The following is a 24805-nucleotide window of genomic DNA, read 5'->3' on the forward strand; positions in this document are numbered from 1 at the left end:
ATATCTTTGCTTTGGAGGCAATCCTTCATGGCCATGGAGTTTCATCTTTGGTGTCAACTTCTTCGACACTTATGCTTCGTTGATTCCCAGATTACCTAGGTTGTTCGAGGTCCAGGCTTTGGTATTCTAGAGATCTTTTATGTTGCCTTGTCATATCTTCATGGATTCTCGTATTTCTCTTGTACATACTTTCGTTCTCTTCTTTTCCTATCTTTTTATGCTTATTTCATTTTTACCTCTCCTTTTACCTTTAGGTATTCCAGAGGGTGATTGTTGATATATTGTTCTCCCTGGTTTTTTTGGTGGTCCAGGGAATGCCCTGACCTTTGTAGCCTCTCTTGAATGGCGTGTTTTGTTCTATATATTTTTTATTTACAAAAAAAAAATTAACTAAAAAATGTAGGTTCAATTATCTAATTAAAATAATGAAAAGTTCAAGTGGCCACACGAAAAAAAATATGAAAATACATAGATAAAAATATAGATTTGGTATTAATATTTATTAAAATATTTGTACATACATATACATGTATGTAAAATATTTATATATGCGTACTTATGTATGTGTATTATATATTATAAGTATTATTTTTTTTTTTTTGGATAGAAGATAAGAGATTTGTTAAATAACACACGAAAGCAACAGAGACGAACACACCAACAAAGCAGAACACACACTGCCCTACAAATCTGCCTAAGCAAGCAACCAACTCTTGACCCAACAAGTTGTAGTGCTGAAGTCCTAAATAACAAGGAAATTCAATGTTACAAATCATCATAGTGAGAGATGGCGTATTTTGCTGCATTAACCATCTGACCTGACAAGTTTAGATAAAGCGCCCTACTTTCTTAGCAAAATATAAAAAAAAATATCATTGGCATGCATGAGAGCATGAGACTCTGAGAGCCGGAGAAATACCTCTGAGATGTTCCCAGACCCGATACCTCAACCTGGTGAATGATGGAGAGGGACCAGGATAGAGGGACGTCTCCTTAACTAAGACTTCTTAGGCCATCTCCAACCCCTACAAAAAAAATGATATTTAATAATGAAAAAATCCTTCGTTAAAATATCAAAATTTGTCGCTAAAAAATTTAACAACGAATTTAGCGACGGGCATCTTTCTATCGCTAAATTTTAGCGATAGATTTTGTAACGGGTCAAATTAGCGACGGAATCAACAACGGAAATTTCCGTCACTGATTAAAAAAAATTAAAAATTATTTTAGCGATGGAACTTTTCGTCGTTAAAACATAATAAAAAATTAAAAATAAAAATAAAAATTTCCATTGCTGACTTTTATTTTAAAACAAAATAATAATTAATCTCATGGGCGAACACGTGTGCGCGTCTCTAAACGCCAAGTAACACCCCCTTAAGCCGCCATGTGTACGCTAAAAATTAATCCCTCAGCACAACCTCATTTTCCCCCTCTTTGGTTTCGATTCCAAGTCTCTCACATGAGCGTGCGCACGCGTGACCGTCTGAACTACAAGCCATCTCATTGTATAAACTGTACATATTAATTATATATTAAATTTAGCTACAACAATTTTAATTTTATTTTAAATCTTTTAAATTCATAAATTAATACATAAAAAAATAAATAATGTAAATTTTTAAGTTAATTAATGTACTACTTAAATGTTGTAATTAATTAATCTCTTAAATATTTAAATTTTATTTGATTAAAAATTAGTTTAATACATTTTTTTTATTATAAATTTTACAATATCATATCAATTTACATATTTTGATTTGTAAATAAAATACATAAAATATGCATTTAATACTAAAACATTTTTATTTTTATTTAAATTTCTTAATTATTTAGCAACGAGTACTCCCGTTGCGAATAAAATTTAATTTTTAATTATTTAGTGACGGAATATTTCGTCGCTAAATAATATTAATTTAATTAAATAATAAATTAAAATTTAGCGACTGAGTAGTCCCATCACTAAAAAATAAAAATAAATTAAATAAAAATGCAAGTTTTAGCGACGGGTGACCCCGTTGCTAAAAAATAAAAATAAAAAAAAATAAAAATTCAAAATTTAGCGACGGGGCAACCCCGTCGTTAAAAAATAAAAAAATAAAAATACAAACTATAGCAACGGGCATCGCCTATCGTTAAAAAATAAAAATAAAAAAATAAATAATATAAAATTTAGCAACGGGGCAACCCTCGTCGCTAAAAAATAAAAAAATAAAAATGCAAAATTTAGCGACGGGATGTCCCCTTCGCTAAAAAATAAGTAAATAAATAAATAAAAATTCAAACTTTAGCGACGAGGCATTGCCCGTCACTAAAAAATAAAAATAAAATAAATAAAAAATATAAAATTTAGCAACGGGGTTACACCCGTCGCTAAAAAATAAAAAATAAAAAACCAAAATTCAGCAACGGAGTAGCCCAGTGGTTAAAAAATAAAAAAAAATAAAAATCCAAAATTTAGCGACGGGGAAAGCCTCATTGCTAAAAAATAAAAATTAAATTAATTTTTTTAATTATTTAGCGACGGAATATTCCATCGCAAATCCAAATTTCCGTCTCTAATTAGCAACGGAAAAATTCCGTCGCTAAATCCGTCACTAAATTATGAATATTTTGTAGTGAACAGTAAAAAAAATTTCCAAATCAAATTTTGAGTAGGAAATGGCTGGAAATCTTTCTAATGGGACTCTTTATCTAACTATTTCCTCCTCAAATTTTTAAGGAGATTCAAAAGGCTCCCTACTGTTGAGGAGTGATTTTTGACTCCCCACATTTCTTCAATGACTATCTGTGAGATTTGAAGAAGACTCTAACGGCTCTCTGCTTTATTTGAAATTTGAAGAAAACTTCAGCGACGAGCAACAGTAGCAACGGTGACAAACAATAGCAGTAGAGGTAGTGACGATGAGTAGTAGCGGTAGAGGTGACTGCGATGAGCAACAGCAACGGCCAAGGCGAGGAGCAAAGGCGGCGACAGAGAAGAAAGAGCACCGACAAGGCAGTGTGAGGCGGCCGCGGCGAGGAGCAACGAAAAAGAATGAGCACCGACGAGGATCAGCGGTCGTGGCCATGACACTAGATCTAGCTACCAGCAATGGAGAAGGGAAAAATCCAACTACCAAAAGCGGTAGCGAAAATGGCTACGGCGGCTTCCTCCTCCACCATCTAGCGACTGCTCTTGTATCTGGGTTTGTGATTTTTATGGGTTTGTAATTTTTATTATGTATTTTATATAAATTCTATATATATTCAAATATTGGGTTTTAATTATATTTTGATTAATTTGTGTATTTGATTATACATTTGTTTGTATGTGAATATTTGATTATTTTGTGTATTTGATTATTCATTTTTTGTGTATATTTAATTATTTTCTATATTTAATTATTGATTATGTATACGTGTATTCAATGTAAATTTTCTAGTAATAAAAATTATACGTGTATTGTTAAATAATCATTTTTAAAAAATTATTAGTAAATTTATTTACAAATATATTAAATATTATAAAAATTTAATACCATCATATTTATTATTAAATTATCAAATAACTAATAAATTTTATAGTAATAAAAATTATAAGTGAGGAAAAATAAATAGAATTAAAATTTATTAATAAATAAGTGAGATAAGGAGTGAAATAGAGAGTAGAATAAGAAGTATAGTTGGAGAACGCATAATTTTCTATAAAAAATTAGAATAAAGAGTTAATTATTTATAATATAATAAGAAATGAGATAGGAAATGTGATTAGAGATGACCTTATGATCTTGTCATTAACTATAATTGCCATCCAAATTGTGATCATCCATGTTGTTCAAACTTTTTAGAAATCTTGAAGCTCTAAAAAGTTATATCAAATTTACGTAAAAGACAAACGTAACAAGATTTTACGTCACACTATTATGAATGATGAGATAAAATTATATGAAAAGGTTACAAAAGTAAAAAAGAATTAATATAATGATCAAGTTTCATCATACCTCAAAACTATTAATAACCACATATTCACATTGAAAGGATAATTTTTTACCCACCACTTAGTTTTTTGTCATTTGAAGAAACAAGTACGACCCATCAGGGACGGATCCAAGGGGGAATCCAGGGGAAGAGCTGGAGTTTCAATTTCAAGGTATGTGAGTATGTATATATACATATATATATAACTACTAGGGTTAGCACGGGTTAGCCTCTCCTTGGATCCGCCACTGTCACCACATGATTAAGTAACATGTATAACTACTAGGGTTAGCATGCATGACATGTTCTTGCTCCAACTAATTGTCGTTGGAGTTGCCGCCAGCCAGGTGATATTGATGAGCAAAAGCTCCACGGAGATGAAGAAATCATTGATATATATTGCACCACGTTTGAATAGCGCGAAAGATGATTATTGCAATGACGGGCAATGTATCTTAATTAGTGCTCAAAAGTCAAAAACCGAAGATCCTCAACAAGATGTTGAAGGAAGGAACCAATAAGATATAAATATAAGCATATATATGTATATATATATCATATATCAACGAATTAATTAGTTAGATTGCAAAGCAATCAGAGAACTTTGAAGACCATTCTGTTGATATTTCAGCTCCTCACGGGGCTTCGGATTCAAACAAAAATCTCATCATCTTGCTTCGCTCTTCATCTGTAACTTTCTTCTTCCTCTTCTAAACAATCCTTCTCAGTCACTACCCAGAAACCAGTTTATAGTAAGTATGGATAATAGGGTTTTGATGAAGTTAAGAAGAGTATGTATTAATTGGACTTGGGCTTTTGGATTTCAACGACGTCGTTCCTTTACCGCCCGGCAAATTGGTTCATTGGGCTTACCTGAAGCCCAGCCCAACCCGAAGTCCGATTAAACTCAGACATCAACCTTCATCTGGAAAAAAATTCTTGTAACAAAAATTTTGAGTAGAATGAATATTTAAACCTTTATTGTTAAAAATATAACAAGTGATACGAGACCACACAAAGATTAGTGATATTAATGTGTTTTGGATCAAAATTAGTTTGCAAAAGGATTAGACTCAAAAATAAATAAACATAAAGATGAAAAAAGAAATCACAAAAAATCAGGAAAACCCTCTCATCTAAGTCTCCTAAAGACCCACTCGATAACTCTCCTTCAACCATTAAAGGAAAACTATCTAAGAAAGTGATAAGTCTCTTGAATACCTTTTGAATGTGGTCTCGATCGAAGCATGTCAACTAACTTTCAAAACCGATATATTGAAAATTGAAACAAATAATCTCAAAATATATGAATACTTTCTTACTTGCCACTTTCAATCTCTATAAATAGGCATGATCCCCCACACCCAGATATATATATGAGCTTTTACAAAAGTTACTTAAATATTTATTTATTTTCTAACTCAAACTGTTTTAAGTATCAAAAGATTCGCTTAAGAACACCTCATGCTCTTTATTATTTTCTATTTTGTAGATTCCCAACGACATGCAGTCTCAAATATTGAAAATTCTTCCACAACTATAATTTTATTATGGTATCCCAACAATAACAATAAATTCATTAATATCACATTTAAAGGTTTTAAAGAAGGTATTGTACCCACTAAAGACCATAATTATTGTCACGACTGGTGAATCCGATGGAATGAGATGGATCAGTTGCTGCTATTCAGTCACGTACAAGAGCGAGAGTTACATTTCATTGCATAAGGTTAACATCAGTGCTAAATCCATGTAATGCAGCTTGCAACTTTCACAGCTGTACTGGGGATGTTGGATTATATCCGTGGCTGGATCTCTTTGCTTGATTTGAACTTTCAAGCAGCTTTCACGGTTTCTATATGCTAACAGCAAAAGCCCTTTGTCCACTAAAGCAACCCAATCACACCTCGCTATCAACTGCTGCAGTAAAAGGCTTCAAAACTGTACTTCCAATATATGCTTATACATATATGCAAAAACCAGTTTAAAAGATCCCCTCGCCAACCCTTAAAGTTGTGGTAGGTCAGATGGTCATGCACCCTCCCTACATTTTAATAACAAATGATAGTTCAACAAAATGTTGAAAGACAGAGAGTCTTCCAAGGCCATGCCACATGCACAAATTTCCATCCATTGATTCGGTTCCTTTTTTTCCTTTTTTAATCACCTTATTTAGTATATGTTCAATCTGTTTTTAATCTCGAGCAAAAATTATAGTTGAAATTAAGCGACACGTATGAATTTCTAAGATTGATTATATTTACTTAAGATTTTCTTAATAAACTATCAAGACGAGATTAAGTTGTGCCAAACTTATCTCCTATAATGCCCGGCATCCTCACGAAAGTAGAAATTTCTTATCTCAATTGAACTAAAGTTAAACTTGAAAGGACTATATACATCATTTCCTTTGTTTTGTTTAAAGTTTATAAAACTCAATGTTGATTTTCAATGAATGAGGAGTTTGATAGATATTAGGTTTCATGTTCTTTAAGTTGTGATTTAAGATTTACTGTTGATTATTCTATTAATACAAGTTAGGAGAGGTGTGACAAAACTAACATCCAAACTTGTACATATCTACCCGTCATGAATTGCCAAATTGTGCCATCCCACGTGGAGATTTTATCAAAAATAATGTTACTTATCAAAATATTTGAAAAACTAGTAACAGCCAAAATATTGGGGTATGGTATTGATTGGGCTAATTAAACGAGAAAGGGATAAAAATTAGTGAGTCTTGCATGTATATATGTTGCAACTAAAGGAATAAAAAATTGTCAAATACTATTATACTTTATCTTGCCAAACATATATCTAGATAACATTATAATTAAGAAAAATTCTTTATTAGAAAGTGACCAGCAACCGATTTTAAGGAATTTGAATAATCCCTAAAGCGACACCAACTTCATTAGGAAAAACTAATATCATTTAAGGCATTGGGTATTTATTATGCACATGCATGTTAAATTCCTTTTGTTTTTTTTGGATTGAATAAGTCAAAAATGACTGAAATTGTTCCAAGAAGAGGCATGTATTTAGATCAAAAACTCCACAAAAGAGAACAAACAAACTAAATAGCCAAACAGGGACAAATAGCCCAAAACCAAATAGGACCATTACCCATAATATTAATTAAAACCCTAAAAATTAAATAGAGATGTTACGGTTGTTGCCGTATACACCATTTCAGAATATTAATTCAGGTTATTAAGACTAAATATCATTATTTGAAAAATAAGAATGGGAGCCTAGAGAAAAGTAATTAAGCTCTCTAGGCCACAGTTATTAGATTTAGACAGATTTACGTACCCAAGTCACTTCCTGTCCAAATTAAAGTAGATTGGTCCATGGATCAACAATAATGATGATTTCTATAGTAAGAAAAACACTAGCTTTCAATGGAAAAGGCTAGCTAGAGAGGCCATTACTACTATGAAGAAAAGTTATTGGTAGCCTAGATAGCTGCTAAGTGTAAATATAGACGTAATATATGTGCAAGAAAGATGGGGGTGTGGGATATGAATCGTTTTCATTTGGTTCCAGCACTGCACTCAGATTGGAGAATTGATGGGTAACAAGGTGTGGTGCTTTTGGTATGTACTTCTAAACTTGGTACATATGGTTAGGTCGACATTGTCTTTTTCACGGATGGAATAATATGTCCCTTTTGGGTGCTAGGAATGAATGTACGTAGCATTCGTAATTTTGTTTAGTGCAGTACATTAAGCTTAATCATTAATGCAGTACTAAAACATACTGGCTTTTGAATCGGTCATTACCCGACAACTTTCTCTTTGTCCATTGCATGATGATCAATAATGATGAAAGCTCCTTTGTAATGTAGATTATCAACTTAAAAACTAAATAATTAATCTCTCTAACTCTCTATGGACTATTAATATGAGATTTAAGTGGTGATATAATATTTTTTTATATAATATTTGGGCAAAATAATATTTATTATTATTATTATTAAAGTTACATTTGGATAAGGTAATTTGACCTTATCATTTTTGTAATTTGAAATTTGAAAATATCAAAATTATTGCTTGGTTACATAATTATTGAAAGCTTTTAAATTTCGATTTAATTTGAAGCCAATAAATAAATAAAATTTAAGATATAAGTATTTTAAATAATAAAATTTAAAATAACATCATTTGAGATCCCCCTTTATCTAAATATGTGAAGGAAACTGTTGCAAGTCTCATGATCTCCTAAAACCAAAAAGGATTTTTCTTTCAATGTGATAAAAACCCAAGTAAACGGTAACAAAAATTTTATACATATAATTGTTCGGCTTCAATAGTAATATCAAATACTTATAAGCCAACTTGGTACAATCTGGAGCATGCAAAAATCTACAGAATCAATCACTTTCATCTCTTTCTATGGGAGTTTTCTGAAACTCCATTCATGTCCATATCGGGGGGTACTGCTTGTAGGGCCACCCCCTCTTCCTCTCTCTCTATATATATATTCTATATGTATACATACGTCTAAATTAATGAGAAAGTAATATATAAATTGGGACCATTTGATTAGAATGACACATGAAAGAGAGCAAATTGGGACAGAAAGCTAAGGGAAAAGATCCTTCGTATTTTCAAGGAGCATCTTCTGATGAGTAGTAGTAAGTACATGAACTGAAGTTTGGCCAAAAGTGAACACAAAAGAGGCTAAAAGGCCATGGGAATAATCATTCATCAACACCATATCGTGCCATGATATTTTCCGTGAAATTCATGGAAAAATCTTGGAGATTGTGACTCAAACTGCCATTTATCCAGATAATCTGTCAATATAAAGCTTCTTTCATGGTGATTAATGTGTAAACAGTTGCATGCTTCAACCAGCTGCAGGTTAAGCTCATCTTTCACTGTTTTGGAAAAAGTGAAGAGGACCATCGAGATGGTAGTTAGATTGGTTTGAAGACTTGTTCGTGTAAGACTATGAGTTATTGAATAATATTGAGAGTGATCACTTTTGCTATTTGAGTCTTTTAAGTGATTTTTTGTCATGATTGAATTGAGTTTAAGAAATAAAAAGATTAATGATATTGTCATAAAAACTTGAAAAGAAATTTGATTAATTTTTTAGACAATTTTTGCATGGCAAGTTCAGATAGGGGTATTATGAAGACATGTAAATTGCCATTTAAGAGATAACATGAAACTGACTTAAACTATTACATAAAATATCCCTTAAAATTAGCCTTATCTCCTTTACTTAAATTTAAAAAATAAAAAAAGGCACAAGGCCACTGTAAAAATTAATTATTGTATATATGCTTTGATGTATAAGCATGCATAGTACTATTTGTAGCAATGGCAAGGCAATGATATGAACATGGAAAACAACATTAAACCACCACCATTATACTCTAGTGGCCTTATGGTTGATTGTCCAAAGAAAGCTCTGGAAGTTTGGAACCCATAGACCATTCTCATTTTATCTTTTCAATCTTATGTAGTAGTTCACCATTGTTAATGGTAATTATAGAATGAATGAGTTAATAATATTATCATCAAAATGTAGTGAGAGGATATATTTAATCTCTTGAATGACCCTTAATGGTAATGTAAGTCAATGTAAAAGGACATTTACTCATTGTTTTATTAAGACTAATTCAATCTACCATTATAAAGATATTTCGAGATTGAGTTATGTTTTATGGAAAAAGACATTAAAAATTTGAGAAACTATAACCCATTGTTATAATTATTGATTTCATTTCTAAAAAAGTCCTAGATTAATATATAATACTATATGAATACTATATAAACACAATTAAACTTCATCATAATAATTTTTAGATAAAAGAAAGACCCCCATTAATTATGTTACATGTTAATATAATATTGTTTTACATAGAAGCATTTAATAAAATGTTGCAGTACTGATTAATTAAGTGGCATAAAAGCTGCATCTCTTAAAAAAATGCACCCATTTCAAAAGAGTATGAAGTTCACTAATAGTCAGGGCCAACATATGTAGTTTCAAAGTCCTAAACATGCTTACTTTCATTGATTAAAGCTCAAGAACAGGGCCAGCTTTATAAAAAAAAAAAAAAATCTCCATGGCATGCAAGAGAGAGAGAGAGAGGGAGTAATGATCAAGAATGCAGTCCTTGATTGATGTTAAAGATTTCAAAAACTCTAGCTAGCTACCTAAGAGATCCCAAATCCCCAACTGGACATGTCGCCTTGGATGGGATTTGGTTTTTGCTTGGTTTAGAGATTTTTCTTTTGTCCAAAAAGCAGTGCCATTGCCAACCATGAACCAGCCAGCCAGCCTTCCCCTCCCTCTCCGATTATTCTATTCCTGTACTTCAGAAATTTTTATCCTTTCACCTGTACTACACCAATCAATTAGGATTCCATTAAAGAGCACACCACTACACCTGGCATCACCCCATTTGCCAGGCTCTTGGCTTCCCAATATTCTAATTGCAGCTAAGGGTACTAAGGAATCTGATCCCGACCTTTATTAATTGGGGTGGTAGGTGCATTGTTTATCATCTTCCCCTTGGAATTTCCCACCATTTTTTTTTTCTTGGTTTCTTCTACATGCATACTGATGGATATCACAGTACATATATAAGATAAAAAAAACTAAAGTAATGTTTAATCAAAAGGTCTCTTATAATACTTTTTTTTTTTTGGATCAGTATTTAAAAAGTATGATATAAAAATAAAAGACGCTGATACAAAGTAAAAAATATGGTGTAAAGACATGAAGGCAGTGCATTTCAAAAAAAAATATATTGATAAAGAGTCGACACTTTAGAATTACCCTAAATCAAATAAGAACAATAAAAATTAATAAAAATATTATATATTACCACTATCTCATTTTAATACAAACTTTTATAATTTGAAATTATGATTTCTAAAACTTTATTTATATATATTACAATTAGCATTATGTTATAATAAAAAAGAAAAAAAAAAAACAGATGGCTTATCTTGTGCGCTCATTATGTTTAACGTTTTCTCCTGTAACTGTACCTAGTAAAGCAAACCCAATCAATACAAATCATTTTCCCCTCTTTAATGAACAATTTTCTATAGCTTTGGTTTATGCATAGATTAGAATTTTCAAACTGCAAGGCGAGTGCGGAAGGGGCGGCCAATTTTCTAAAGCTTGGGTCTCTGTGATTGCAAGTCCCAATGCCAACTAATAATGACATGAAAGAAAGAGACTACTCTCACCATTCCAACAGTATTTAAAACCACTAAACAAATTGGCAAATAAGTTCACAATCTCATCATTTTTTATTTATTTAAACAAGGATTACATTGTATAGATATATATATATAATTTAAAATTTTCAAGATGGTTGGTCAACTTTGAGAATGGGACATATGATACAGACCATTAGATATGATTACTTTTTCTTGGTTTCTTTTTTTCTTTAACTTTTTAATCTTTAGCTGCAAAAGATTCAAATGCAGACCATTACAACTGTTTGAAAGCATTAAATAGGGAGTTTGACCCTTCAAGAGCTGGCTAAATGAGCTCCTCTGCAAGCAAGTTGGGTATGCAATCAAACGTACAGATTTTGGGGTACAAATTAAATGACAAGTTTACAGGACACTTTACCTAAACCACACATTCATGCTTCTCCCACCAAACACCATCTCTTGTTGCTTTGGCATGGAGCTTATTGAATTGTAGTGAACATTTTAAGTGACCAAGCCCCCAAGGGAGCTAGCTAGGCTATGGTTATATAAATCAAACCTTTAATATAAAAATTTGAATGGTTGAAACTCACAATTTATTAAGTAGATTTTGGATGACATGACATCTCAAGTTGCATATTGATGGCAAAATACATATCAATAATACCAAAAAATTATATCGAGTGATTATAAGGATAATTTTTTTATGTTTAAGTCAGACATATGCCCAAATTTAAAAGAAATAATAGTTTAGAAATTAGAGAAATAATATTAAAAGTTAAAGTAGTGCATACCAAATTCATTATCTTCTCAATTATCTTATACGTGATGTAACATAACCATATGAGTCGACGAGATCATTGGTGTCAAGCACTACACAAAAAATTGGTTCTATCTACGTTTAATTCCCAATATTTATGGTAAACACTAAGAATTATAATTATACCTAGCTTTTCTTTCCATAAAACCTGGTAAACCATTAAAAAAGTGTAAGATATTATGGGCAATGAACCCTAAAAAAAGGAACATATTTTTTAAGGGTTTTTCAATACTAGCAAAGGTTTTAATTAAACACCAATAAATGTGTTAAACACGTTATTGTTTTGGGGCCTTTTAATTCTCCTACGACAACCCCTTTTTCCTTTTCATCTCCCGCTCTTTCCTTTTCCCTTCCTTTTTTTTCACTTTTAGTCTCTCTCCTCTTTTCTATTTTCCCATTTAGGTCTCTCTTTCTCTCATACTTGTGTCTCTCTCTTTCACTCTCCCTCTCTTACACTCTCTATTTAACTGTCTCTATTTTGTTGTTCAAGTGCTATCGAAAAATCATCAAAAGTCCCATAGAAAGAGGTTTATTTTTTGTCCCTCTCTCTTTCATTTACCTTTTATGATTTATGCTTTTCATTGCATTTCCTATATTGAAATCTGATTAGGTTTAGAGTTTTTTCTCTCCTATTTTTATGGATTGTATATTTATATTAGGAATGTATATATTTATAAATTAGTTCTTTCTTCCATATATTTATATTTATATAGAATTGTAAAGTTTTGTTAGCTTAAGAGGATGATGAATTAAATTTTTTTACCCTTTTAAAAATAAGTGACTTGAAGCAGTAAGTAAAAAATAAATGAAATAATGCAACGCATAAGATGTGTAGTGGTTCGGCTATAACTACTCCACTATCTTGACTCCACACCAAAGATTTTGTCCAACTAAACTTATTTGGGTAGTTTTTAAAACAAGTTCAGTTATAAACCTTTACAATCAATGAATTTTTAAATAGAATAAGCCATATCAATGTCTTTTACTAGGATCAAGCTTAACATATACAAGATCACAATATGAATGTGAATAAAGTGTACGAAAGAAGGTATAAGGTGGTACTGAAACTACGGACACTTCTCTTGAGTTTTACAAAGAGATAAAAAGAATTGAAAGATGTAAGCTTGATCTCTCATTTTCTTTTGGATGTAAATAATAGAGCACTCGTTGAAGACCTTTTTTTTTTTTTGTTTTTTTTTTAACACTCAAGATATCAGAGATTCAGTATTCTACTTATTCTTTAGGGTTCAACTCTTTTATACAGTATTCTATTCTTTAATATTTCTGTTAAGCTATCCATTAAGAAGAGAGAATATTTTTTGTGCCTTAACTACCATTTTTTGTCTCTATAACATCTCAAATTTCAATTAGAATATCAAAATCTATGTACAATTTGTTTGAAAAGCATTTAATATTCTAAAAAGTCAAGACAGATTGCATTTAATGTGTTGTAATGGTTATATTTTTTAAATTTTATTTAATATTACTCAAGTACAAAGAGGTATTTAATTGACTAAGTTCCATTATTACTCGAGTACATATGTTTTGTAATCGACTATATTTTTGTCTTACTCAATTACAAATTTTCTTTCACTCGATTAAATTTTAGAGATAGAAAATTTGAATATATACTCAATTAGAAAGCTATAGAGAGATGAAGTAGATAACATAATTGATTAAGAAGGCCTCTCTAATTCTTTAAGAAAATAAACAATCAGAAAAGGGGGAAAGGGGAGAATGAAGTACAAATTTATAATTATATACATTCTTGTTAAGTAATCTATTAAGTTATTAAAGTTTTGATTTGATGAGAAAATAAAAAATCAAAGTAGGTCTGTTATTTTAATGGAGTATATTTTGTTTGTAATCGAGTAAGTATAAGTTGCATAATAAGTAATCGATTACAAATCTTAGGGTATTTGAGCAAATATCAAATGTACGCGACTAAGTAGACTTTATACTCGAGTAAATAATATAAGTTTCTAATTAGATAGAAATTAATCGAGTATTTAGTTTTTGTAATTGAGTAATGATTCAAGTGTACAAGAGTAAATGCTCTTTGTAATCGAGTATATATTCTCCAGAAATTTGTCAAGTCTCTAAACCATTTATGTAATCGAGTACTTAAAATATTAATTGAGTAAAGATCTTAATTTTCTTGACAAGAAAAATTAGTTGAATATAAAAGATTTTTATTCGAATAAAAACATTAGACAACAGACTCGATTACATGAAGCTTATTACTTGATTATAAAATCCAATATTTTAACTTGATTAGAGATAATACTTCATTACTCAATTAATATAAAATACTACTAGATTAAAAACTTGACTTACTCAATTAATATACATCTCTCACTTGATTATTTTTATAATCATTTTTAACCTTAACAGACGGTTTTGGTCATCATCACTTAACATAATCCCAAGGTGAGTTTCTCTCTTTCACAAATTCTTACTTCATGGCTTTTTGTGTTACATAAGAAATTAATTTTGGAAATGTACTATGTTTAGCTCTTTTTTTGCATCTATAATCATGTATGGCCATGCCATTTTGCTCTACGCCATTTAGGCCTAAGACGATATGGTCGAGGACTATCCAAGAGGCACTTAGGGCCTCAGTTGAGAAAGCTCTTGAAAGCATGCCAACATTGTCACATGTGATATCGTGGATTAGAAACTTGCATATTTTTTCATACACACATTTTATATAAATGTTTTACTTTTGAGGATTCCTTACTTAGAAAATTCATTTTGTAACTTTGGTTCATCCCTTAGAATATTCAAACATTCTCAATGAAATAAGTGATTTGAAGGGAAAAGAAATTCTTGAAGCGTAGGTTTTGGAAGTTTCATTATTTTTGTGTCATGTCATGTTTTGTAAATGTTATATGTGTTTCTATGTAATGCACTAAAAGCATGTATAAGTTTTATTTTTAGTGATATCAAATGTATCAAACATGCTAAACTCGTTATACAAACTAAGTTTTCATTTAAGGCACATCATTTTATTTTGGTAGAAATGAAAAACTTTTATACTCAAATCTTGGGTTGTAGTGATAGACAAATTTATTCTAAGGGCTTCTAAAGATTTTTTCTTGGAACGCCTTAAAAGTTTTTTTTTTTTTCTTTTAAGCTCAGTATTTCAAAATGAGAAAATTTGGACACCTTAATGCGAGTTACGAATTGAACTAAGTTTAATCCATGAAAATGAACACGTACAAAAAGATTCTGCTTTGATAAATTAAACTGAATATAAGAGTTTAGGTAGAAATGAGAGGCCACTAGTGGTAAATCTCTCTAAGTGTTACTTAGAAGAGTAATCTTTAGTGAATTTGGGAAAAACAAATAATGAAAATGGAAAGTCAAGCAAATGAAAGTTTTAAAAACAATATATAAATCATAAGGGTTAGGGAAAGGGATAAAACTTTTATGGGAAGTGTTTAAAAAAAATCCTCAAATTGTGACATGAAAGCACACTCTAAAAAGAACAGTGTTTTGTGCAACCTCGAGATTTATATGATGTTAGTGATCCATTTGTTGACATACAAGTAAATGGTCTTAGCAGGGAACATCTTAGTAAAGGCCAAGATGATACAATTTCAACTTGTTTAGTTTTTATAAAAAATTGTTAACTAGGTTATATTGTTTGTTTCTTTCTTCACTTTATTGTTTTGTTTAATGCATACAAATTTTATCATTTTAACTGATATAATAAATTTATTATCTCTCATATCTATTATTGTAGAGATGACATCTCAACACTCCACGTGTTGAGATAGGATTCTAGGGAAAATGGAACCACCCCCAACTTCATGGAATCCATCTTCGATATTGCCTGAGAAATCGCCATCACCTCTAGAGGGTAAGTAGACATTTTAAAAAGAGTAAGTTACAAATGTATATAAGATTGTTTCATCATCAATTTCCTATTTAAAATTATTTAATTATATTAATTTCCAACATTCACTAGTACATAATTACTTTATTTTCTTTTCTTACGTGATTATTTTGTAAAGATACTTCGCATTTGCATATACATGGTCTTTCATACATGCGAAACACCTCATGGTCGATTGATGGGGAAAAAAATCCATGTAGTTGTCAACGAGCAAGGTTACCCATGCATGGAGGATTCTAGCCGACTAGCTACGAGTTTAAGGGTATTGACATGTGATGGATCAAAAGTCTCTCTCGATTACCATGATTAACTATACATTCCGACGAAATAGAAGCAATGGTTGTGGACAGAGATAAAGGTATATAACTATATAGATTGTTTAATAGTTTTGAGTGCACTTGAAAATATATTTTTAATTACCTTATTTTAAAACCAAATTATTGTGTTTGGAGTTCTCATTTTTGGGCATACACAGTTGTTTTTGGTGACATGTTTAAGTGGTTTATGAGCTCCTTTGGAGTCATTAGAAGTATGTGCCCAAAAATGAAGAATATGCAAACTATGATAATGATAAGAACTAATTAGTCAATAAACTAGATTAGGTGATTGAGGAACAATGGCTTACGATGGTGTATCATTGGGGAGGAAAATGTTATGTTGTCTACGTCAAGTAACATAACATTTTCCCAACACAGACAAATTTAAGAGGGCATGCAAACCCTCCCCTCTCTTCCCCACCACACTCATCCCAGCCCCTTGCTAGCCCGCGTCAGGCAAACCCGACACAGAGAATAGAATAGGACTCTCATTGGAGAATATGCGAGGTATATTAAATACAATAAATTGAACCCATTTTATATGTCTAGGTTTTTTCCAGCAACTATCTTTTTGTAATTTGAAAAGAATAAAAGTGCTAGAAACAAAGAAAGTTGAAACAAGAAAAAATTACTACACACTAGGAATCGGATGTCTCATTTAGTGGTGAAGGAAAGAGTTTATATTTAATACTTTTTTAATTTTAACTATCAATACTTAATATTGTTAGATAATATGGTTGTTACAAATGTGTAAGAGAAAAACATAAATGAGCAAGTGTTGGGTCCAATAGATATCTTTTTGAAAACCTACACATGTAAGAATGGCAATCCCATAAATGACAATATTGTTGCTATCATTGTAAGCTAAGCTAAATTTATTAATGATTATATCATTTTTTTTTTGTATGCAATTATTGATATTATTATAAAGGCTGAATAGACTAATATATCTTGAACTTTGAGTCAATTTTTAATTTTATCTTGTTTTGACCTTTGCTTTAATTTGGTCATCAAACTTTCACTTTTATTTCAATTTTATCCTTAAATGATCAGGCATGTAGCCCAGCTGACATGTCGGCTGAGGTGGCGTGCTGATGTGTCTAATAATTAACACACAAGCAAAACAACATCATTTTGCCCAACCAAACCCGACCCACTGGGTTAACCCAACACCTATTGGGTCAAGACCTATATTCTTCCCCATTTTCATCACTTAGGGTTTTCTAATTTTCACCTTGTGTCGTCATCGCCGATTCTTCTCTGTCGCCTCTCTCTTTCATCTTTCATCTCTGGTAGTTCTGATTGCTGACTTTTCATCTTTAATGGTGGCCACAGAAGGCAACTGTTGATGTTTAGGACCGTTAAACGGAGCCAACTCAAAGAAAATTCCCTCTTGAATTCTGAGAAACTCACAGGAACAAAAACCAAATTAAAGAATTAACAAAACAGAAATTGAAATGAAAAATCAGAAAGATAAACTAAACCAACAAAAGCCAAGAATTATCTTGGTTCGGAATGCGTTTGGCAAACCTACATCCAACAGTCAACACCCATATAGAGTAGCCTTTATTAGGATAAAAACCGATCAATACATCAAGTCTCTAAACCCTCATCTATATCCCCAAGTACAAGAACACATTCTCTTAAGAATACACAAGACTAAAACCTGTCTTTTTCTTCTCAAGAATGGAAACCTAGCACTCGACCATAGACAATATTAGAAGCTCTCTCAGATTGATAATCGAGTACCTCTCCTACTCTTTTATTTATAGAAAGGGCGAACATCCCAAGGTAACTAACTATTATGGGAATATTACAGTTTGACCCCTCAAATTACTAAGTAATTACACTTATAATTTTAAGCCCTAATTGTTCTAATCTTCCAACCAATATTCTTCAATACTTCACTGATTTTCTACTGCACAAACTATAGGCAAACTCAACAGCAATTGTTAAAGAAAATGAGAAAGAGAGAGAGAGACAACAACTGATGACCTACAACGACTAAGATGACCACGACGAGTAAAAGTTTGAATGCTGATTGTTATAATGAGACCCACAGTCGAGGAGACGGCTATAGAGAACCCATGACCATGGCCACGACCACGGTTATGACAAGGCATGACCCATGGCAACCCATGTTGATGGAATCCCAACTTTTCTTGTAGATGCGACGATGACAAGCAACAGATTAGGCAGGAAACAACCACTAAATCCAGTGGCGGCGATGATGACAAGCATCAGATCTGTTGGTAGCAACGAGCAGGTTGTTCGACGGTGTCTTATTCGATGGCGGGCACAAATCTGGGTTTATGATTTTTGGGAATCTTTTATTTATTTGTGTATTGGATAAGTGATATTGTGTATTTGTGTATTTAATTATTGATTCTGTGTATGTGGGTATTTGATTATTGATTCTGTGTGTGTATTTGATTATTGGTTTTATGTATGTGTATCTGATTATTTTGTGTATTTGGTTATTAATTTGTGTATTTAATTATGTTTCTTTAACACATCAGCTTCCATATCATCCGCCATGTAACTTGGGGCACATGTTTGCTAGATCAAGGATAAAATTGAAATAAAAGTAAATGTTCATTGATCAAATTGAAACAAAGGTTAAAACAAAATAAAATTAAAAAATTGATCCTAAAGTCATAATATATTAGTCTATTCAGCCTATTATAGATAACAATTTTCTTTTGTTTCTATTTTGAAGGACAAATTGAAAGAAATGAGAAGTACTCAAGATGGCTCATCATCATCAGCGTCACATATGATGGATGATGATGTCATCTTCACACAAGTATTTGGTACAAAAAGGTGTTTTGGTATAAGGGGACTAGGTTTAAGAGTTAGTCTTAATAATTATGTTTGCCACACGAAGGCCAAACCTGAGCTAAGTACTTTGAGTGATGATCCAAAAAAAAGAGAGAAAGAAACTGAAGACAAGAGGACTTGGGAATTGAGAGTCGAGCAATCAACTGAAACAAGATAGCAATTGTCTTTAATAGTATTGTAGTTAAGGATAGGTCTTTTGATAATATACTTATTCATGAAGTTATTACATTCTTTTTGTTTAACTGTTATCAATTATGCATTATGATGAGGGAAAATACCCCTGGGTCCGTAATTACTCCAATACATAGCCATTGGCAACAGTGCCACGTGCCCACTAATGAGCTACTTCACTAACGTCATCCTACTTAAGCCTAGAGAAGACACCTGGCAGAGACGTATCACGACACCAGCTAGCCTGTTACTCAGCGGAGATTTTTCACATTCATCGAGATCTATCATCACACCGAGAATCATGGAGATTGGAACTACCTTGAACTCCTCGGAAATGATTAGGGGATCCATATCGGTAAGATCATAGCTCTGCGAAGAACGGGATAGGGATCCCGAGGATTTGGAAAAGAATCCTTATCTCGGTGAGAGGATAAAAAGAAAGGTAATGAACGAGTAAAGCTCTGGACTCTTTTTTGCTAAATTCTAAATTGATATACTTAGGACTTATGTTAACCGCGTAATCTGACTTGAACGTCGGAGTGATCCTGGGGGAGTAAGTCTCTGAAGGTGATCGGCCACCGCATCATCAATTGGCGCCCACCGTGGGGCCGAAGCATTTTTCTTCCTGTCTCTCCAGAGAAGGTTTCCATCGCATTCAAGTTATCTCTCTGTCTCAATGGCGACTAGAAGGCACCAATCTTAGGCTAACGGGGGTAACCCTGCCCCTGAGCCAAGCCAGAACAATCCTCCGAGGAGCCCGCAGAGGAGGGATCGTAGCTCAGATAATCCTCCTCCCCCACCTGATCGGATTACGCTTTTGGAGAATCAGGTCCAGCGCCTGATTGAGCTACTCACTGGTTTTTTGGACCACCAGCACTAGCAGGTCCATCGTTTTCAGGAAGGAGGAAGGCAAGAGCCCCCGCTGGAGGAAGGATCTTGTCTGCGCGAAGCAAATCCTCAGGGACATGGTCGGGAAGATTGACATGGGGAGGCCGAAGAATCTTCCAGCATGTCGTACGTGCAACAGTAACAAGAAAGAAGGTTGCGTCAGCTGGAGGAGGAGATTGCAGCCTTGAAACCGAAACAAGGAAAGTCTCAGGGGACGATGATGAATCAGCCCCTTAGTCAGGAGATTATGGTTGTGATACCGTTGGAGCGTCTTCGCATCCTGGCTATCAAGCCCTACGCGGGGACTACCGACCCAATGGATCACCTAGATCTTTTTACTTCCCATATGATGGTGTAGGATGCATCTGACGCAATGTGGTGTAGAGTTTTCCTGACAACGTTGGAGAGGCATACGCCCGCCTGGTATTCAAACCTAGCTCATCATTCAATAACTAACTTTGTGCAGCTTCGGAGTAGCTTTCCGGCTCATTTTACGCCTCTCCGGAGGCATCGAAGGTCCACTATGGCCCTCGTCAGCCTGAAGCAGAACCAAGGTGAATCTTTGAAGGACTTTGTCTCGCGTTTCAATATGGAAGCCTTGAGCATTGAGAACTTCGACCATAGTGTCGCTATAGTGGCATTTTAGAATACCCTAAGGCCCGGTCCTTTTGCTCAGTCACTGGCTAAAACTCCTCCGCTTACGTTTACGGATATCTCAAGTAGGGCAACGAAATATATTAATGCTGAGGAGGTTATGCAGGTGAAGAGAGCAGAATATACCGAGAAGAAGGAAAAGAAGAAACATCCCAAAGAGCATAAGAGTAAGGGTTGAAGGGAGGATCGAAAGGAGAAGCATCGTCTCGGTGGGAGTCAACCGGCTTTACCCCTTTGAATGCCCTAAGAGCGAAGATCCTTGCCACCATCAAGAGCAAGGATTATTTGAAGAAGCCCCAGCCAATGAGAGCACCATCTAATAAGAGAAACCGGAATAAGTACTATCGCTTCCATCAAGATCATGGCCTTGATACAGAAGAATGCTATCAATTGAAGGAAGAGATTCAAGAGCTATTTAATCTAGGTTTCCTTAGGAATTATGTTGCCAGATAAGCGGATTCCCGAAGGGGGAGGGAGTTGCGTTCGCGATAGCGTAGTCCCCCCACCAAGAGGGACCGAGCAAAGGAGCAAGATCAAGTTCGGCATTAGCCCTGAAAGGAGAGACCAATGCAAGCGGCAGAAGATCATCCTTAGCCCCCAGTATTTCATACAGTTGTCACAGGGGAGGTCCCGGGAGTGAAGGACGAGGAAGATGCACCGAGTAGCCGAACCTCGGGGCTGAAGAGGTCGAGGAAGGGGGAAACGATCTCATTTTTGGATAACAACCTCCCTGGCTACCAGAACTAAAATGATCCGTTGGTAATAACACCTGAGCTTAGAAAATGGGAGCTTCGGCGGATCTTAGTGGATCTAGGTAGTTCTTCAGAAATCTTGTATGTGCAAACCTTCTTGGGGATGGGGTACCGAATAGAGCAGCTAAGACCAGCTTGGGTTCCCTTGGTAGGACTTGATGGGGAAGCAATATATTCAGATGGAGTCATTTAGCTCCCGCTAACCCTGGGAAAGGGTTCCCGAACCTCTCAGGTTGTGCTGGATATTTTGGTGGCAGATGTGCCGACGGCTTATAACATGATTCTAGGAAGATCGGGGCTCAACACTCTTCAGGTTATTCCTAGCACATATCACATGATGATGAAGTTCCCCACGGCTAGCGGGATAGGTGAAGTGAGAGGAGATTTGCGTCCAGCTTGGGAATGTTTCATGGCCTCCATAGGTGTGGCGAGGAGTACGAGGGCCCCATAAGGACAAGGGAAGGAGAATCAGTCACGGGAAGAAACTCCTGGTCATGGAAAGGACTTCGGGGGAGAAAAGGATGAGAGACCCCCAGCAGTCGTCAGTTTTCTATTAGAAGGGTCGGGAGATCCGAAGACGGCAGAGCCCGTGGACAAGCTTGAGGAAGTACCTTTAAGGGAAGATCGCCTTAATCGTTGTGTAAGGATAAGTGCCGAGTTAAAATACCTACTAAGAGGTCAAATCTTAGCCCTCCTTCAACAGTATGCAGACATCTTCACATGGACTGCCCAAGACATGGTGGGGGTTGATCCAAAGGTCACGACGCACAGGTTGGGAATATGTCGGGTTTTTGACCTGTTAAGCAAAAGAAGCGAAGTTTTACCTTAGAAAGAGCCAAAGCGATTGACGTAGAAGTCGAGAAGTTAATGGAGGCACAATACATCCGAGAGGTTAATTATCCCGAATGGTTAGCAAATATGGTGTTGGTGCCCAAATGAGAGGGCAAGTGGAGGGTTTGTATTAACTTCACTGATCTTAACAAAGCTTGCCCGAATGATAGCTACCATCTTCCTTGGATAGATGCCCTGATTGATGGGATGGCTAGCTATTTGCTAATGAGTTCCTGGATACCTTTCAGGGGTACCATCAGATCCCATTACATCCCGAAGATTAGGAGAAGACGGCATTCATCACCAATAAAGTGACCTACTGTCACACAGTAATGCCGTTCAGATTGAAGAATCCTGGAGCCACTTACCAGCGCCTGGTGAATAAGCTTTTTCAACACTAGCTTGGTTGGAATATGGAAGCTTATGTGAATGACATACTGGTGAAAAGCCTCATTGCCGAACATCATCCTATAGATTGGGAAGAATGCTTCCAAATCCTTTGTAAGTTTCAAGTAAACTTAATCCTGTCAAATGTGCTTTTGGAGTTTCAGCAGGAAAGTTTCTGGGTTATATAGTTCATCACCGAGGGATTGAGATGAACCTAGAGAAGGTTAAAGCCATTATAGACATGCCAGCCGCGAGGAACATCAAGGAAGTGTAAAGCCTGACGGGAAGAATGACAACTTTAGGGAGATTCCTCTCTCGATTGGCGGAGAAGGGTCTTTCTTTCTATAAGGTCTTGTCGAAGGTAAAGAATTTTGTCTGGAACAACGAATGTCAGGAAGCTTTTAACAAATTGAAGGAACATCTGGCCTCACCTCCAATTCTCACCAAGCCTCAACAAGGAGAACCGCTGTATCTTTATTTGGCAGTAGCCAAAGAGGCAGTGAGTTTAGTGCTGGTTCAAGAAGAAGATAAAAGGCAGAAGCCTGTTTACCATGCCAGTAAGCAGTTGCCAGGAGCGAAAGTTCGGTATTCTCCCATGGAAAAGTTTGCCTTTGTCTTGGTGATCTCGGCAAGGAAGCTTCGGCCCTATTTTCAAGCCCATACCATTATTGTGCTTACAAGCCAACCTTTTAGGCAGGTGTTTAGTAGGCCGAAGCTCTCAAGAAGGATGCTGAAATGGGCTATGGAGCTTACAGGTTTTGATATAGAGTACAGACCTCGATCAGCTATCAAGGCCCAGGCATTGGCAGATTTCATCGCCGAAGGGGTTGGGTTCAAAAAGGCTTCAAAACAGGATGTAACACCGTAAATTTCTTGAGCGTGTTATAACTTAGGATTTCGAGAATATAAAAATTTTTCATATCACAATAACTGTCATACATCACACAATATCCCAAAAACCCTAATTTTTCACTTTCTCAGCTTAACAAACCTAATAATCGAATAGCTAAGACAGACGTTAAAATCTCAAATGCGGAAGTTAGATCGAACCTAATATGGTTCACAACCATAACACTTTATTTATCATAAAATTGTTCAAGACGTCTACAAAATATATTACATGGACATCATCAAGTGATAACTGAACATCTTAAACATATCCAAAATTACATAGGTTCGCACATAAACAAAAATATGCTAAACATGATACAGACAGCAGATTAAACTTATTCTTCAGCTACCTCATTTCCCTTATAACCGCTCGTTGAACCTGGAACGTTTGAATATTCCAGGGACATAGTCCAATTAGAAGATGAATCTTCTAATGAGAAACTCCAAAAACAGTTTATATAGATGCATGATCAGATATAAAATGTATGAAAAGACAACGAGAACTACTCCGAAGTGCCTCGTGAACACGTCAGCCTCCTCCAACGAGAGCTTTCTCAATAGCGCACTCATACCGCCTCTCGAGAGGTCCCTAACCATGTCACTTCGGCCTGACCTCATTAAACTCATGCAAGCACCACATCCGTTGTTCCTTAGACTCACGGTCTTCCCCACGAGAACTTTCTCGATGGCGCACGCATAGCGCCTCTCGGGGGATATCCAACTTTTGCTCTCGGCCAACAACAAATAGTTACAACAATATGGCCACACGAATTTTATAAATGTAACAGTTAAAAAGCCAATAGCATATAATTTTCAGAAAAATACATTTCATATATGCATCATGATTTCACGCAAGAGAATAACAAGCGTTTATGTGTAAAAACTTCACGAAATACGTCTCATGTAATAGAAGTCTCTCATAAGAGAATAAAAAATAGAATTTGGAGTATAGGAGTCTCATCTTGTTAGTTTATCTCTTTGACGGTATAATTTCACAGCAAACGGCCTAGGTTTCTACAGAAAACACCCGTTTTGGTAAACCTAAGCTCAAATATTTTTATATGGGGTTGAGGGGCATTAAAGTAGGGGCATAACTGAAAATTTTGAAGAAAAATTTGCCCCCCACACGCCCCTGGAAGGTGGCTCATGCACCTTCACGCGCAGCCACTTCGGCGCGTGTATCTCACACGCTGCTACCAGAT

The 24805-nt window shown here is 34.5% G+C and overlaps 1 non-coding gene across 1 annotated transcript; it reads right to left on the reverse strand.

Annotated features, from left to right (window-relative positions):
• Positions 1-4549: 4549 nt before the first annotated feature.
• On the reverse strand, positions 4550-4637 carry LOC127798576 (small nucleolar RNA R160). Its single transcript, XR_008022440.1, has one exon. It is a non-coding gene; the product is annotated as a small nucleolar RNA R160 (small nucleolar RNA).
• Positions 4638-24805: the final 20168 nt, after the last annotated feature.

The sequence above is a fragment of the Diospyros lotus genome, chromosome 3, assembly GCF_014633365.1.
Source record: "Diospyros lotus cultivar Yz01 chromosome 3, ASM1463336v1, whole genome shotgun sequence".
Classification (NCBI taxonomy): domain Eukaryota; kingdom Viridiplantae; phylum Streptophyta; class Magnoliopsida; order Ericales; family Ebenaceae; genus Diospyros; species Diospyros lotus.